A 14,603-nucleotide genomic window follows, 5' to 3' on the forward strand; every position below is an offset into this window, starting at 1 on the left:
AAATTTCATTCACACCAGTAGGCATGGTGGGGTGATCAAGTTCACAAAATTTCCTCTGACCATAGCTCAGTTGAGACTCTTAATCTCATGGTTGTGGGTTCGAGCCCCATGTTGAGCATTGCAGGGAGTTGGACTAGATGACCCTTGTGGTCCCTTCCAACTCTACAGTTCTATTATTCTATTGTGCATACCACAAAGAAAGTGAACAGGGAGAAGCCTTGCTGTCTTATAATGCTATGAGCCAAACAGTTGGCACAAAAAAAAAACCCCATTTGAATAGAAGTGGTGTGTGATGCGAGGTGGCACTTGGTCTATTTTGAATAACCTTGGCTTTTCCTGAAATGCCATATTTGTTGTTTTGTGATATCAGAACCAGCTCTAGGAAGGGCTGGCCTACATAGATGCAATAGTATGAAGAGCTTTTCACCAGCTAAGGGAGGTGTGATATCTCTGGCCTCTCCTGGACAGAGGGTGCCTAATAGTATTTATTAATGCTCTGGTTACATCCAGGCTTGGTAACTTCCATTTCTGCTCTAACAATAGGGCTGTTCAGTTACTACATTCTGATGAGATTTCTCAGAATCATCTGAAAATTAGGAATGCATCTCTCTTTCCTTCTCTACGCAAAAATAAATTATTGAACTCTGCAACACCATATTTATTTGTATCTCTCCCTCATCTGACCTACCCCTCCCTTTCCTTTTTTCCTAGGGACAGATTAGGTGTCCTGGTAGTTATTGTGTTCAAATAAATGTTACAGAGACCAATATGTTCCCTAATTTCTCTCCACAGTGAGGGTGTAGGCGCAAGATTATTTAAGACTTGTAACTGAAGAATGAACAAGCTCAGTGATGTGCTAAACCTAAGTATCTGTGCAATGTTTTCCTTGCTTTAGGCCTATGAGGATAGACATGTACAGGCAAATAGCACAGAAACAATGGCATGCGATATCATAATATTCAAAACAGCTAATATTATGGACTGCAATGATAGCCCTTTAGGCCTCTGGTTTGTTTTGAAGTTTCAGTTCCAGTTTAATTTAAATTTTGAAGTCTGTTGATAGAACTGTTGAACGTTGAAAATCCATATTTAATATGTGCAAATTGGAAGTTCTTACACATGCCTTAATGTTTATGGGGGGATGAGAGAATTCTGAACCACAGCTGAACAACTGAAAAGATTTGCTCTCAAGGTGATAACAGCCCACCATCATAACTGAATTTTTAGTTAGTGATTTGGAATCTGAAATTCTAAGCTTTAATTTACAGGATTAAAAAAATGTGCATTTCACCTGTACTCAAAATACAGAAATGTCACAAAAATGTAGCCACCTGAGGGCAGCAAATAAGTATCACAAAACAATGCACTGAAGAAAGCTGAGATGAATTTTGGGCTATGAGATAAATTTTTATTTACACACAGCTAAGGCTGCCTTTTAAAAGTTGTTTATTGTGTTTATTTCATTTAAATAGGGTAGGTGACAGGCAATTAAATCATACTTAGAGTAGACGCATGGGATGCAGGTGGCGCTGTGGGTAAAACATCAGTGCCTAGGACTTGCTGATCGTATGGTCGGTGGTTCGAATCCCCGCGGTGGGGTGAGCTCCCGTCGTTCGGTCCCAGCTCCTGCCCACCTAGCAGTTCGAAAGCACCCCTAAGTGCAAGTAGATAAATAGGTACCGCTTTATAGCGGGAAGGTAAACGCCGTTTCCGTGCGCTGTGCTGGTGCTGGCTCGCCAGAGCAGCTTCGTCACGCTGGCCACGTGACCCGGAAGTGTCTTCGGACAGCGCTGGCTCCTGGCCTCTTAAGCGAGATGAGCATGCAACCCTAGAGTCAGTCACGACTGGCCCGTACAGGCAGGGGTACCTTTACCTTTACCTTTTAGAGTAGACCCATTGAAATAAGTGGACTTAAGTTCATAGAGTTTACTTGGGTATGACTAATATTTGATATCACTGTGAAAACCTCAGATTAGAACCATTCAAGTCAAATCTACCGGCTTCTCAGATAGCAAATTACCCTTGTCATAGGTTCTGGTTCACTTTCAGTTTCTTGATTTGTGAAAAACAAAGCCGAGGACACTATTTTCTATATAGAGATGTTATTGCAACTTCCAATTACTTTTAAAAAGAGCTGACATGTGTATTTTTCTTTCTTTCTTTCTTTCTTGAATTTCTATCCCGCCCTATAACTTGGAAGTCTCAGGGCGGTTCACAGAAAAGATAACAATATATCAAATCAAAATAGGAATGATGACCCAATAACTCCCCCCCCCCCCGCAAAAAGAGCCACATTTTAAAAGGGTATAGGATGTTGGGTGTGTAGTTGAAATATTGCATTTAAAAGGTATTGAGAAAGCAAGAATTAATGTTAGTTGTGACTTATCATTATGTGCTCAGCACCAGAATCTCATCACACTGCCATATAAAGTAATAAGCACACCTGGCCAGCATGGTGTTGTGGTTAGAATGAGACCGGGGTACAAATCCTGCCTTGGCCATTAAGCAAACTGGGTGGCCTTTTGCCAGGCATTGCCTCTCAGCCTAACCTATCCACCTCTTAAGATGGTTCGGAAACTTTAGCTGGTGCAGAATTCAGTGGCAGTTTGAAGGGGAACCCAGAAAGTACGGCACTATACAGTCCTTTGGGACTCTTTTGTGTACAGGTGAAGCACCAGCGCTCTGATAGTTTGAATTTATTTAAAGAATTCATAAAGTGAACCCAATTGTAAATTGGATATTAATAACATTGTAAGCCGGGTATTCATTTCCAACAAATAGGGGAAATGACCGCCCCTCAAAGAACTGGACGCAGCAAGAGAGATGAAGGCAGGTTTATTAAATACAGTAGGGAGGGGAATAAAATTGCATGTGGATGATGAGTGCTGTAGAGCACAATTAGTACACAGTAGCCAATTTAATGTTTTAAGTCTATCAATAAGCTAATAGAAGCAGCATGCAGACTGGCAAACATTATGGCTCTGAGCCAGAGTTCCCAGAACTGAATGGAACTGTCCCACTGGTAGAAAGGACTGAGGAGAATCAGTTTTGCCAATTTCTCCCTCCATCCGCAGCTCCCTTGAAATGTTCTTTAGAGGACTTCAGGATGTCGTTTGTGGCTGCTGGGATAATTGGCAAAAAGCTCCTTCCCCACTCCCTAGTACAGTGGTACCTCGGGTTAAGTACTTAATTCGTTCTGGAGGTCTGTTCTTAACCTGAAACTGTTCTTAACCTGAAGCACCACTTTAGCTAATGGGGCCTCCAGCTGCCGCTGCACCGCCGGAGCACGATTTCTGTTCTCTTCCTGAAGCAAAGTTCTTAACCCGAGGTACTATTTCTGGATTTGCGGAGTCTGTAACCTGAAGCGTATGTAACCTGAGATACCATTGAACTTCCATCAAGAACCTCCATTAGATTGCAGTTCCTCCTGTGAACAGAATAAATCCTCCAGTTTTCAGAAAGGCAACTCAGGATCCAACTCTTTGAAAAGTATTTTAGATTTTTCAAAGCCTAGAATAAAGTTTTAATGATTGGCAAATAATATAAAGTGACAAAAAAATAAAGCTTGAAAAATCTAAATTGGTTGAGAGTTAAGAAGCTGCTTTTGAAATGCAAAAGGAGCAATTTTAGTTATTAGCATGCTTAATACATACACCAAACCACTATGATAAGTACATAAAAGGCTGACAAATGATCAACTGAGAGAGTTTAGGTAACAACAGTGTTTTATTGTTAAAAATGAGGAAGAAAAGAATGGCTATTCATACGAAACAGAAAGGAAAACAAGACAGAAATATTAACAAAAAATGTATGGTTTCATTTCATAATAAAAAAATATATGAAGGGATGGATTTTAAAAACAAACAACTCAGAATGATCCCCCCTGCTTCAGAATCCTCCTTGCGTGATCTCTTTTCATGCTAGACATCCTTTGCACTCACAGGTAGCAGAAGCAGAGACTTTTCAGCTGCTCTGGCCGCTGCTTTAGCAATCGGAAAGAAAACATTTTCGTGCAGGCACAGGCTTTATGGTTTCTTTAAGCAGTTAAACAGCCTCTTCAGCAAGTGTTAAAGCAATCAAAGCCATATTCTTTTCATAACAATCAATAGCTCCATGGAGCAAAGTGCTTCAGTCACTGACCGAAAGCTGCCAGGAAATTGCATTGTGGAATTGAATGCCGTTATGCCGCATGCTAGATGAGCTGGCCTTGTTTTCTTCCCAGGCTAACTCCCGAGGCCAAATTCACACAGCCATTTATTTTATTTTTTGAGGTAGAGACTGTACCATGTGAAAACTGTTCATATGGAAATGGCTCCCTGTAGGAATACGTCAGGTTATCATATCCTAAAAATAGTTAGAAAAATTTGGAAGTCAGTTCCAACAAGACGTAGCATCCAGGACTGAACCTAGTCTAGTCCCCCTACCTCTGCCCCTGTCAGTCAGTGGTGTATGGTAAAAATTTCCATAGGCTAAGAGTTAGGGCCAGAGGCACCAGCTTGCGAGGGCAATTGTTGGTGGTGGGGCAACATCAGCATGTTCATGAACATCATGCCTCCCTCCCTAAGCTGGGCAGAAGCTTCCCTGGTTTGGGAAAGGAGGCGCAGGCCTTTAATAATATAATACTCTAATTTACCAGAAACATTTAGGGGACTATCCTAGTCCCCCTAGTCCACTAACCGCACACCACTGCTGTCAATGGTTGACTTGTTCCTATCATTACTTCATCCATTGTACAACTTCAAACCTGATGCAAGTGATAAGTAGTAAGGAGACCCAAGACTTGTCCATTTCAAACTCATGAATGTGACACGGTTACCCCTCATGGCTTCTTCATTCATCATTCATCCAGACTTCCTTTTGTGCCATGCTTCCTAGGCACAGGTCTGTGCTGTGTCTGAGCGCTCCTCCCCTGCCACTTTTCCCACGATAGCTCGGATTTTCATTTGCTCCAATTCAGCGGTAGAGAGTGGGTTTTTGCAGCAAAAGCACCTGGGACAGGGAGAAGCACTTGGGCACAGTGCTTTATAGTACAGAGGTGTGCCTGGAAACACAGCACAAAAGGAAGTCTGGATGAGCCCTTAAAAGGTAAAGGTAAAAGGGCCCTGGACCATTAGCTCCAGTCGTGGCCGACTTTGGGGTTGCGGCACTCATCTTGCTTTACTGGCCAAGGGAGCTGGCATACAGCTTCCGGGTCATGTGGCCAGCATGACTAAGCCGCTTCTGGCGAACCGGAGCAGTGCACAGAAACACTGTTTACCTTCCTGCCGGAGCGGTACCTATTTATCTACTTGTACTGTGACATGCTTTCGAACTGCTAGGTTGGCAGGAGCAGGGACTCAAAGCAGACACAATGAAAATAATGGACCTTGCTTAGTACCATTCATTAATTTCAAAGGGTTTACTCCGAGTCAAACTCAATTGAAGACCATCCTATGTTCTCAAGTGGGTACCTATGAGGTAAACACATAGTTTCAAACATGTGGTAAATAGGGGCATCTCCCAGAGAGCTGGCTGTGGTTCCTTGTTGCATCCACATATAAGAAGCTGCCATATAGGAAATCAGCTCAATGGTCCATTAAGCTCAGTATGGTCAAGGCTGGCTGGCAGCAGTTCTGCAGGGTTTTAGACAGGAGTCCAGTTAATGCTAGGAATTGAACCCAGAACTTTCTTCATGCAAAGCTTCTGCTTGGCCACCAAGCTCTGACTTTTCCTGCTCCCATTCCAGTGACAATTTCGTTATCTGTAGCTGTTTGGTGCAAGAGAAGGCTCTCTTTAGAAGGCCCAAGGCATTGCTTGGAAAAATAACAGGCAAGTAACCGATGGCAGGAGGAAGAGTGATAGTGAGTCTTGGATATAGGAGGCCCATTGCAAAATGCTGTTATCAAAAGTTCCAGGGTGTCAGCAACCTGAGGGTAGGATGCTCAGTAGCATGTACAGTGGTACCTCGGGTTACATATGCTTCAGGTTACATACGCTTCAGGTTACAGACTCCGCTAACCCAGAAATAGTACCTCAGGTTAAGAACTTTGCTTCAGGATGAGAACAGAAATCGTGCTCCGGCGGCGCAGCGGCAGCAGGAGGCCCCATTAGCTAAAGTGGTGCTTCAGGTTAAGAACAGTTTCAGGTTAAGTATGGACCTCCTGAACGAAATAAGTACTTAACCTGAGATACCACTATACTGGGGTATGCATGAGCACCAGACTTGGATGGATCTGGAGATCAAGGGGTTTGTCCCTTGAAGGGATATGGGGCTTGCCTAAGGCAAAGTAGGATCTGCACGAGGCTGAAAACATGCTTCATGCCATTCTCAGCTAAGAAAGAACCTAAAAAAAAAGTGTTTATTTATTTATTTATTGAATTTATTTACTGCCCTATACCTGGAGGTCTCGGGGCGCTTCACAGAACAAGATCAACATAAAAACCACAATATATATAATTAAAATGAAAACAACAAGCCAATAACAACACCACCCCCACCCCCACCCCCGCAAAAAATTCTCACATTTTAAAAGGGTATAGGATATCAATCAGATCAACCAAAGGCCTGGTTAAAAAAGGAATGTTTTTGCCTGGCGCCTGTAGGTGTATAATGAAGGCACCAGGTGAACTTCCCTGGGGAGAGCATTCCACAGACAGGGAGCCACTGCAGAAAAGGCCTGTTCTCGTGTTGCCACCTTCCGGACCTCTTGAGGAGGAGGCACACAAAGGAGGGCCTCAGAAGATGATCTCAGAGTCTGGGTAGGTTCATATGGAACGAGGCAGTCCTTGAGGTATTGCGGTCCTGAGCCGTTTAAGGCTTTATAGGTTTAAGGCTTTTACGTTAATAATACACATTTAAATACTTATTGAAATGTGGGTTTCTGTGTGGTTACTACAGGAAGGGGACAGAATGAATTTATGTGTGGGCACATGCCAAAAAAGACATGGTGTAGAGATAGATGAATTTTGTCATCCCTAGCATCCCTAGATCAAATGGTGGGTACTTTTGAAAGGAGCTGCAAAGCTTTAAGACAGGGCTGCTGAGACCAGGTACTTATAGAGAGGATTCACTGTAACATTTCCTTCTCTAGACCAGAGGTCTTTTTTTTTTTTTAATAAAAAAATAATCACATTCCAACACGCAAGGGATTTATTTTTAATCTCCCCTTTGCAGCCTATTTGAAACCTTGTTGGAGAGTGCTGGTGGCTGCTCCCCCATTGACCCAGAGACCCTGTCATTTTATACTAGATGTCTCATTTTATATCTAAAGACTGGGTACAGGGGAGACACCTTCCTATTACAGAGGTGGTAAACCTGTATCTGGGCTATATATCACTTCAGAATGCAGGTGGCAGCTGACATGACTGAGTGCTTTTCAATACAAATAATTCTCTGTATGGAGAAAGGGGCAGTTTTCAGATACGAGATCCAGGCTACATACATGCCATATATTTAAAGCACGTTAAAAGCATAGCTCCCCCAGAAGAATCATGGGAACTAGTTTACCTCTGAAAGAGCCCCTTAAACTACAGTCTCCAGGTTTCTTTGAGGGAAATGTGGCCACCTTTGAAGGTGACCCAGAAACTACAACTAATCCAGAATGCAGCAGCTAAACTGGTAACTGGGAGCGGCCGCCGAGACCACGTAACACCGATCTTGAAAGACCTACATTAGCTCCCAGTACGTTTCTGAGCACAATTCAAAGTGTTGGTGTTGACCTTTAAAGCCCTAAACGGCCTCGGCCCAGTATACCCGAAGGAGTGTCTCCACCCCCATTATTCAGCCCGGACACTGAGGTCCAGCTCCGAGGGCCTTCTGGCGGTTCCCTCACTGCGAGAAGTGAGGTTACAGGGAACTAGGCAGAGGGCCTTCTCAGTAGTGGCACCGGTCCTGTGGCAGAGATAAACAAGTACCTGACATTTAGAAAACATCTGAAGGCAGCCCTGTTCAGGGAAGTTTTTAATGTGTGACATTTTGATGTATTTTTAATCTTTGTTGGAAGCCACCCAGAGTGGCTGGGGAAACCCAGCCAGATGGGTGGGGTACAAATAATAAATTATTATTATTATTATTACTGAAGGACATGGTAGAACCCCTACAGTATATTTTGAAGGGAAGGCTGGGCAAGCGAATGGCTCCTTCCCCAAGAATAATCTCCTTTTTGTACTTGAAACTAAAAGGGCAGTCATTCAGGGGTTTTCTTTGCCCGTGCCAATTAATTTAAATGACTGCAATTTTTTTTTAAAGGAACTCATTCTCTAACCAGTGAAAGCCCACACCCCTCAGATGGTAAACTCCTTTAGCTCACTTCTTGCTGGGCACAGGCGTTGGATCACATATTCTTATTCCATATAGATCAGTGAAGAATAATTAGCACCCATTTGTTTAATCCCTAATGTATGTTAGATCTTACACTGCATGTATTAGCATGCACAAAAAGGAGCAGAGACTCCTACCTAGGGATGGAGAAATTCAGTTTTGTGTGCATTTTAATGAGAAACTACCTAATTCACACTTCTTGAACTAATACATGAACCAAACACAGCTATCCTGAAATCCGTACTTCTCCAAATTTTGCAATGCAGTTCTTCAACCAGTATGTGCAAAAAATACATGCATTCAGGGAAAGTGTGATAAAAATTGAAAATATTAATGAAAATAATACACAAAATTTCATTAAAGGTTGGGGAATTGTTTGCAAAAAAGTGCACATTAAGCAAAATGGCATTGAAAATGTGTTAAGAGACACTCACACCAAATTGCTACTGAATTCTCATGAGGATTTTTTTTAAAAAAATCACAAATAGCTGCAGAAATGTGAAGAATTGAATTTCAAGATTGCTAAATTGAAAAGCTGAGAGAAATCTAAATTGACAGATTCATTCCTTCCTACCCTCTCTCCATGTTTTATTACAAGTGAGGGCACCTGATGAGTAAGTGGATAGGACAGATGAGTACATCAAGCTGTACCATTAAACCATGTTTAGTGGTTTTGCACATTCACCATGAATCTGGTCAGCTGAGCGCCCAACCTCCATGGGCATTAGAACATTCACCTGTTGAATGTAGTATACTGTTTAGGGGAAAAGTTTGTTTTTTGAGGGGTGTGATGATACAGCTGTGGTAGGGGACATACTGGATATCAATCACAACATCCGATAAGCACTTAGGTCATAATTACACTGGCTTCTGTTTTCCCATCCTTCAAAATCAGACCATAATGCTGAAAATTTTGCTGATACCTGTCCAGATCCTGGAACACAACATGCTGAAGAACCTGCCACTGGCTGTACAAAAAATTGCCCCCCTTATTTCTACTCACCAATTCGAACTATTTGTAAGTAGCACTTGTTTGCGACAAGGCACCAAGTTCAAATCCAATATCTCCCTCTGGTGGCCGATGAGAGAGAAATGCCGGATTGAAAGTGAAAACACCGGCCAGATTTTTCCAAGATAAAATGCCAGTGGGTAGATTAGTGGGGGGAGAAGGTTTGTCTGTCCAGGAGACTACAAACCCACCAGTCATGAGTGTGAGAAACTGAATTAGTGGCCCGGTTTTAGAGAACTACTTGGAAAGAAACTGCAGGTGATGAAGAAGAGGAAGTGAATTCTACAATGAAAGCAAAGGGCTTGGGGAGCGAATAGCTGCAGTCTAGAGTCTTGTGTGAGGGGAAATTTTCTTTGTGCCAATTCTTGGCTCCGTGCTCACCTTGGGAAGGCCTGTGTGGCACTTGGCACTCTCGTTTCCTGCCGCATAAGTTCCTACCTCCCCAGTACAAGTGAGGGGGGATGATGGGAAGAAAGGGAAAATTGGGTTCAGCTGTGCTGAGTGGATCAGCTGCAATGGCCCAGCAGATGATACCCCTGGGTAAAGATTTGCTACAACACTGACATCAGCAGTGGGTCAGATTGGTCCAGGAAACCAGGCAGAAAGGGCAGAAGTAGCCCGTACAGAATTAGAGAAGGTCTATCAGTTGGGCATACTAAGAGGCCAGCAAGACAGATGACTTAAATGGTCTTTAATAAAGGACTACTTTATTGAAAGGCAATTTATTTGGGACTAAGGTGATTGTAATGGAACGGTGCCAGAGCTCTTTGGCCAAGGGGTAGGAATTGCTATAGGAATGGAGGCCTTTAATCTAGCATCAGGATAAAGGGAAGCATGACTCAAGGCAACTGCAGTGGAGGAATCATAGAATTGGAAGGGACCCTGAGGGTCATCTAGTCAACCCCCTGCAATGCAGGAATCTCTGCTAAAGCATCCATGACAGATGGCCATCCAACCTCTGCTTAAAAACACAGTAGAAACCTCTCCCCACCCCTGTCCCCAGTTTGAAAGGAGCCATATGTCTGACCAAGATGATGGGGATTTCTTGACTGCAGCACAAAGTGGATGAATTGACCATAGCAAGATATTTGCTGGTGTGGGAAGTCAAGCAGTCAAGTTGGCCTGGGGCAGTAACAGCAGTGGGAAGTCAATCTGCTTTGACAGTCATCATCAGGCGCCGGCTATCGAGCAAATAAGCAAAGTGATGAGGCTACTTGGGGTGGTGGGGGCCAGGTAATGCCCAAGCAACCTGATTGTGTAAGAGAAGCCAATAGGTCCATTTGATGCTTGCTCCCACCAGCACTACATTCTCACCATATGTGCTGCTTTGTGAACTCCTCCCTGTCTTGTAGCACAAGATCACATCCGGTATTTGATCGGAGACAGCTTGCATGTGCTGCTTGTGCAACCCAGTTGATCTTTGCGTATGTGGCTGGAGGATGACAAAATGCTCCATGATGTGTGTCTTTTCCTGTCTGTGACTGACTGGTTAGAGAGTTGCCTGGTAGTGTGTGCTGGGTGGACTTCAGATACTCTCTTTTGCCATTTACATAGTTGTTGGACCAAGCATACAAAAGATGAGTTGGGTCTTAATTATGCTATTCACTTGGTCGGTTTGAATTTACATTTCTCATTCCACTGCCCTGTATCATAAGTTACCAGTGGTGCAGTTAGATAATTTCAGATTCTGGACATAATGGCCTTCTGTCCCTCTAACCATCTTAGATTGGAGTGCAGCCCTGGACCTCTGCCCACCACCAAGTCCTGTCTTGAAGGCACTACTGAGCCTATAAGATGTTCCTATAAGAGTGCAGTCATCGCTTCCCTTATTATTTGCCCTAATAATCCTAGTTCCTTACTCTCGCTGCCAAAATGGTATTTCTCCCAAAACACATCTTGAATTTTTGCTCCAGGAAGGCTCGAGGCTTTGTTAAACATGCTTCCTCCCAAGCAAGCCTACTGCATGTTCTTCTATCCTTCTCAGCATCAGTCAGTTAAAACTATGTTTATTTTTTGTTGTTGTTTCGTTGTGCGTGTGCACGTATGCACAGGGGCTCAAATACAAGCATACAGGGATCCCAGATACTCGTGGCTATTGTGCTTTGGAGAATCTCGTATCCAGGAGTGCTGTGTCCTTCAGGTAGTATGTGTGGTGTGGAAGAGAACATTACTAGTGCATGAATTTACTCCTTTCATGCCTGACTGATGCAGGGGATTTTGTTGCTGTGTTTTAGCTTCAGTGTGCTTTTCTTCTTGCACTTTTCTTCTGGGAGTGCTTAGTATTCAGACTGCTAAATTTATATTATATTGACTGAAGCTGGCCACCAGTATGGGAAGGCTCATTAAGGTAAAGGTAAAGGTACCCCTGCCTGTACGGGCCAGTCTTGACAGACTCTGGGGTTGTGCGCCCATCTCACTCAAGAGGCCAGGGGCCAGCGCTGTCCGGAGACACTTCCGGGTCACGTGGCCAGCGTGACAAAGCTGCATCTGGCGAGCCAGAGCTGCACACGGAAACGCCGTTTACCTTCCCGCTGGTAAGCGGTCCCTATTTATCTACTTGCACCCGGAGGTGCTTTCGAACTGCTAGGTTGGCAGGCGCTGGGACCGAGCAGCAGGAGCGCACCCCGCCGCAGGGATTCGAACCGCCGACCTTTCGATCGGCAAGTCCTAGGTGCTGAGGCTTTAACCCACAGCGCCACCTGCGTCCCGCAGGAAGGCTCATTGGATTACCGTATTAGTGGAGAAAGTGCACAAGCTTGGCTACCAAATATACTACCATTATCCTTTTGAAAGGGGGCAAGATTTAGTGTCATATGCTAAAGTAATTCACATAGGAACGTGCCTTACATTATGTCAGGTTATTTGTCCACCTAGCCTAGTATTGTCTCCTGACTGGCAGCAGTTCTCCAGAGATGTATCCCCCATCTCTTGCCTGATCCTCTTAGCTGGAAGGAGCAGGGACTGAACTTGGAACCACATGCTCCAGCATGGAGCTACAGGCCACCTTCTAAATCTGTATACAAGACAGATGTATGCATTTTGCTGCTGTTGTCCTATTTTTATTTTTTAAAATAATATTTGCCCTTTTCGTGTCTATCTTATTGTGCAGTTAGAGCTGGGCTGTTTTTCCGTACAGCAAAACAATGAAGGGCACATGGAATATTTGCTTTCAAGAAGATGTGCATTTGATGCAGCATAAAATGCCACCATTCAAATAGTTCCTAACTGTGGGAGAACATAAATTTTAGCTTTTGGCAGAAAGAGAAAAGTCAGGGCAGGCCCACCCATGAGATCAGGTGAGACAACTGCCTTGGGCGGCAGGATCCACTGGGGCAGCAGATCTGGCCCCCATGGAACTCATCACCCACTGTTGCTGTGGGGGTGGCAACAGCTGCGGCATGCTCCTTGGAGGCTGGATCTGCCTCTTTAGCAGCCCCCCCTGCTGCCCAAATGCTGCATGTACAGCAGCCTCTTGGCAAATAGGAGGCACTGCTGGTTTCCTCCAACCCCTGGAGAGGAAATGGCCCCTTGGACTCTGCACCTATCCAGCAAGAGTGGGACCCTTTCCCGTGTGACGGCCTTTGATTCTCACTTCAGCCATTGGGCAAGGCTGATTGGATTCCTCCTCTGTTGCACCTGATGTAGTAGGGAGGGCGCCATTTTGTGGTTCACTTCAGGTGCCCAAATGTCAAGGGCCGGCCCTGAGCAAAATTGATGAAGTAGTTAATCTAGTTTTCTCTCTGGAGGCACATGCACTTTTGGGTATCTTTGCCCCACCTGTATCTGTGATATCCATTTTTCTTGTTCATTGGCAAACAGAACCCGAACCCCAGCAAAGCAGCAGTGGGGTGTAATGGAGCAGCCGAACCAGACCCACAGCCCTCTTGCTCATTCCAGCCAGGTTAGCTGGTGGTGGGAGCAGGGAAATCATTGCGCCAGCCTGGACTCGGAGCAGCAATCAAGCCCAAAGTATCTCAGCTCCTGCCCCAATCCCCCCTGCGTTGGAGCTTTTTGCTGGCCACCTCTGCCAGGGATCCCGCTAGCAGTAGGTCTGCTCGCTTACACAGGGGGTGGAACAGGGAACTCTGCACCAACAGGGACACTGGCATCACTCTATAGGCTGAGACCACCAGGGCTGGATGGAAGGACACACCTACCCAATCCACACACACACACACAGCATGGTGCAAAGGGGCTTTTGGATTGCAGCCTATGTTTAGGGACTGAGAGGAGCCATTAAGTTAAAGTAAACATATCTTGTGTTATTAGTGAAAGAACCCACTAGCTTGTTTCCTCTCAGTCTGTCTGTCTGTCTGTCTGTCTGTCTGTCTAACCACTTTCTAAATTCTTAATTTTTCTTAACCTGGCCATTTCTCTTCTAGACTTTTCTTCTAGGCCATAGCTGAGGGCCAAAACTTCTTGAGGCCTGAAATTTCAGTCCTTTGAAAGGAAATATCCCTCAGGCATTAGGAATGGCAGAGAAACTGCTACAAAGTCGAGAGTTTTTAGCTGGATCAGAAGCATCTTAGGGGTTGAAGGAATCCATGCCATGGCTTGGAGGCATCTGGTGCAGGAGAAGTGTTTTTGTTGAAGGCTGTCTGCCTCCACTATGCTCTGCTTATGTATTTATAAACAAACATTGCATGGACATTGAACCCTTCAATCCTGCACTTAATACAGGAGCCTGATGAGTTCTCACTTCTGGGGCAGTGGAGAGCATAACACGGTGAAGGAAGTTACCAATACAAACATAAGAGGAATAAAGATTAGAATACGTCAATATTACTATCTTTATGCAGCACAGAAAAATGGCAGGATGTGGCAGAGACGAAGCTTGTATCCCCTGGGGGCAGGGAGGTAGGAATTAATGCAAGCCTTGACAAGCCACCAGGGCAGGTGAGACAGGAGGTGGGACCATGAGGTGTGCAGATGTTCCAGGATATGAGGTGCTGGTAGGTGGTCTTAGAACTATTGTTTGTTTGCACCATAAAAGTCAGGCTGGCCTTAAGTAGTTTGGAGCTCTAGGCATGGGGGTTAATTTTCCATCCAGCAGAGAGATACCAGCTTTAAGATGCTGATTGGAGAGACACTTTGAGGAAAAGACCAGCCAGAACTGTAAATAATTAGGGATGTCAGATTCAAATGGTGCAATGAAACAAAAAGCAGTCAGAAAGCATAATTCATTTAACCTCTTAAAAGATCTGCATCTATTAATATTTCAATTTGTGATCTCAGGGCAAAGCAGTTGCTATATTACCAATGACAAGGGGGCTCGTGCTAAATGTTGTTATTTTT

This window comes from Podarcis melisellensis (assembly GCF_964234715.1).
Source record: "Podarcis melisellensis genome assembly, chromosome: 6".
Classification (NCBI taxonomy): domain Eukaryota; kingdom Metazoa; phylum Chordata; class Lepidosauria; order Squamata; family Lacertidae; genus Podarcis; species Podarcis melisellensis.